The sequence below is a fragment of the Amblyomma maculatum genome, chromosome 6 (assembly GCF_055883805.1).
Source record: "Amblyomma maculatum isolate TAMU_Amacu chromosome 6, ASM5588380v1, whole genome shotgun sequence".
In the NCBI taxonomy this organism is placed as follows: Eukaryota; Metazoa; Arthropoda; class Arachnida; order Ixodida; family Ixodidae; genus Amblyomma; species Amblyomma maculatum.
In genome coordinates this window covers 173464831-173469039 of record NC_139349.1, presented here as the reverse complement: position 1 = coordinate 173469039, position 4209 = coordinate 173464831, and the positions used below count along the sequence as shown (strand labels likewise).

General features: G+C 50.4%; 1 pseudogene; it reads right to left on the bottom strand.

Moving 5' to 3' along the window:
- Positions 1 to 1322: 1322 nt before the first annotated feature.
- Positions 1323 to 3867, bottom strand: LOC146187425 (uncharacterized; annotated as a pseudogene).
- Positions 3868 to 4209: the final 342 nt, after the last annotated feature.

Genomic DNA, 4209 nt, shown 5'->3' with positions numbered 1-4209 from the left:
GGAATCGAGATTTCGGAGTGCCTTATTATTATGCACTCCATATGGACCGGGGGCTGAAGATGTGTTAAGCCTCTGAAGCTCAGCCTGCACCTCTGATACTGTGATGGGTTGGTCAAGGAAGTCGTTAGGGGGCCCTGAATAGTCGGGGTGTATTATAGAAGGGTACTTGGGGAAGTAGTGATCGCGTAGGTGGAGAATTTCCAGTGGAGGTGTATTGCAGGTATGTGTTAGTCTAGTGAGGTTATCTCGTTGGGTTGTGTTACTTACTACAGTCTAATAAGTGCCTAAAAAGGTTCCAAGTCTGAGATATACTCATATTTCCATCTATCTTGTTGCATAGCAATTCCCAATTCTGTCGTGAAAGAGTCGCTGCATGCGTCTCTACCTATCTGTTTAGACGGGCGAGGCGGCGTTTCAGGGTCCGGTTCTAACGCTGCCGTTTCCAGCGTCGTTCTAGGCCGTCTTTAGCCTCCCATAAATGCAGGTGGCGGGAGTCAGCCATGTTGCTTGGGCAGTCATCTGGTAGGGGACAAGTTTCTGATTGGACATCGCTTTGTAGTTGTTTGGACCATTCGGTTATGTCATTAATGGGGCGTAAGCGCGGGCTGCTCTACACGTTCGGAAAGAATCCCACTTCGTGAAAGTTGAACCTCTGGGAGGCCTACAGGGCAGCTGAATGTTTAGAAGAATTTATATGAAGAAATGATCACTTTTTAGATTCATTTTTGTATTGCACCAAGACGCGTGAGGGAGACGATGTGCGAAAGTAAGGTCTGGTGTAGTGTCTCTACAGACACTGGTTCCCGTGCGGGTAGGAAAGGTAGGGTCAGTGAGAAGAGAGAGACCGGTTTGTTGCGCGACTAACCACACGCGACGTCCTTTAGGTGTGTCATGCGGGTAACCCCAGGCTGTATGTGGCGCGTTAATCACCAACAACGAGTAAGGGACACTTGTTAGCTACGCGCTTCGCAAGTGTAAATAGCCGTTCATAGTTATTTTTATAGCACTTAGGATGACTGTATACATTTAAGATAAAAACACTCTTCGCTCGAGTGTGTTGTGGCACAAGTTCAATTAGAAGATTATCAATGTCGGTAATCGCTAGGGGATGCGAGATGGTGGTGGGAGAGCGATTAACTAAAAAGGCTACTCGAGAGGGAGCAGGAGATGTAGGCAGAATGGGTGTACAGCCGGGGAGGGTGCATGGGTTGGAGGGTTCCTGTAGAGCAAGGATGTCGGGTCCCGTAGCGCAGGACAGCAGTTGGTGGACTACATGACGTTTCTGGCCAAAGCCCCGTGAGTTCCACTGCCAAACAGTAAGATTACGGTTTCGATATGCCATCATGAGAACATATCGGAGGAGTAGTGGGTGGGATTCCTGAGCTATAGCAGGGAGAGGATTTTCCTGTCCTCCTGCTGCTTTGGGTTTCTTGCGCTTTGGAAGACGCGTTGCGCTAGTATTGAGCCGAGTCTCAATACCTATAAAGCGGTAAGAGAATTCTTGCATTAGGGCATCTAATCTGTGATTAAGAATAGTGTTGTCTTGCGTTATGCGGATTACCGCATCTTTGAGTGTAGCACATTCCTGATTGATGTGTGTTATAGCTTCCTGAAACTTTGCCTCAAATCGAGCAGCCAATGACTCAAGTATGGCTGGCAAGCCATCTAGTTAGCTGGGGGTGGAGGGAGGGGTCGTTATACACGGAGTAGTGTTTGTATGGGGTTCCGTGTCAGCTTCCATTGGTAGTGAATCAGGAGGGAAATTAGCGTTTGAGATTTTGGACAAGGTATCGACGGTGGATAAGTTAGGTGAGGAAGACGTAGACATGGTAGTAGGGGGGCAGGAGGAACTGGAGATGCAGTGGCGATGGCACTTGTCTGGGCTTCCAGTCTGGTGATGTGTTGCCGAAGGGCGGCGGTTTCTGCTCGCGCTGCTGTAGCTTCCGCTTTCGCCGCCGCTGTCTCTTCCTGAGATTTCGCAAGAGCGTGTTGTAGACTGGTAGTCGGCGTCGCGGATGTTTGAGTGGGTGAAGAGGCATAGGAGTTCCAGGCTTTTTTTAGCGGCACTGTCCATGCCCGCTCATGCTGGTTGGGCTGGTTGAGTTCGGACAACTGGGGAAACTGGTTCTTGGGTGCATCCGATTCTTGTAGCTGCGTTCGTTGCTGGCTTGATTGCTTGCGTGGCTGGTGAAGGCTGCGTCCTTTACACGATCCCGTGCCGGTATGGTGAGGACCCTCGCACAGAATGCACTTGGGTGTACAAGGCTGGTCTTGCAGATGCTGCGTTCCACAGCGGGGACAGAGATTGTTCTTGGGGCTTGGGCATACGTCATGACGGTGTCTACAGTTGGTGCAGGCGTCCGGGCTGCCACCGTATGGGGTGCAGCGGTGGATGGCTCCCCTGTATTTTATGGAACGCGGCACTGTGATTGCGTCAAAGGTGATTAGAATTGAGTGCGTCTTGCCCATGCGCCGGGCGGCTAGTATGGTGTGCTCTGGATTTCGTCTGACCAGATCTTGATATATCTCTGTTGGGCTCTGGTCGTCGTAGGCGTTTGTGATGACACCTCTGGTAGCACCACCCGGTGGGGGTGCCACGTAGGCCACGCATGGGTAGGCTCGCTCTCCAATGGTGAGGGAGGTCAATGTCTTGAGTATCAAGACTGTTGGGATGTGTGTCGTTGCCACGGTGAACGTATTGTTGGTCGAGTGAATGCGCAGGCAGAAGTTCTCTGGTAGTATGATTTTGAGCTCGGTCTGCACTGCTTTCCAGAGTCGAGGTGTTGGAATTTCTCGAAGTAGCAGTTCACCGCGCCGTCGAACGACTACTCGAACAGCGTTGGGCGGGAGGGGTGGCAGCTGTTTGCTGCGCTGCACAGTGATACGGGCCTCCTTGGTCGCAGGCGGAAGGCGGGCCCCCGTCTTGCTGCTGCCGGTTGTGGTCGCACCTCCATGGAACGCTTGCCGAGCGTTCAGGGTATGTGTCTCGCTGGTAGCGTTGCCGGAGTGGTGAGGTAGGCTCGTTGACGTGGCTGGTCTTGAGGTGTAGGCTTTGTATATAACTGGCGTCCATGGATGGATGGATGGATGGATGGATGGATGGATGGATGGATGGATGGATGGATGGATGGATGGATGGATGGATGGATGGATGGATGGATGGATGGATGGATGGATGGATGGATGGATGGATGGATGGGTGGATGGATGGATGGATGGATGGATGGATGGATGGATGGATGGATAGATGGATGGATGGATGGATGGGTGGGTGGGTGGGTGGGTGGATGGATGGATGGATGGATGGATGGATATAGGAGTGTCCCCTTTGAAACGGGGTGGTAGCAGTAGCTATCATGCTCATTTTTCTACCTATATCTTAATTATTGATTTAGATTGGTTAACTGAACCATCATTCTATTTATTAAATTTTTGTTTCTACATTACTAACGTTATGTCACTTCTCTGCTTTTAAGCCACCAATCTTCCAGTCGTTTTTTGCTAGTTTCCACCACCGGTTTAGTATTCACCCGGCCACTGGTATCTCTAAACCCCAGAGCTTCAGGAATAGTGATTGCGCCTGCATCAACTTCCGGATGGATACCATTACATTCGAGTATAATATGGTCAATTGTTTCACTGGAGTTACCACATACAGCACATGCGTCATCTCCATTGTTAAATTCCTTTTTGTAGCTGCGTGTTCTAAGGCGCCCTGATCTATAGCTTCAAAAAGTAGGGCACTGCCTCTTGATTTATCAAAGAAAGCTTTCTTCCTGATCTGCATTTTCCACTTTCGATATAATTCCAGTCGCCAGATTCGAGCTCTCCTGTGGTTACGGTGCGACCTTCAACCGTTACTTCCATGGTAACAGCCGGTGTCGCCGTCACTGTTGACGAGGTATCGAAGCTGGGTTAGGCTTAGCTCGGCGGCTGAGCGTTTCAGTCCAATAATCACTTAGGTGGCCGAATGTCGCTCAGAATGGGCGGCTTCCTTGTTTCCTTGGGCGCTTGTGTCTCTTTCCGAGCAGATAAGTGGCCGTAGGAGATAAAAGGTAGGAACAGCACGCACCGTTAGCAGGAGCTGTCGTTGTAGGCATTCGCTCAAGATCGGTGTTGGTCTCTAGCGCAGAGCATTTGAAATGTTTCGTCATTTGAGGGCAAGCTATCGTTTTTAGCTGTGATTCGCGTGCTTTCTCTCAGGCAATA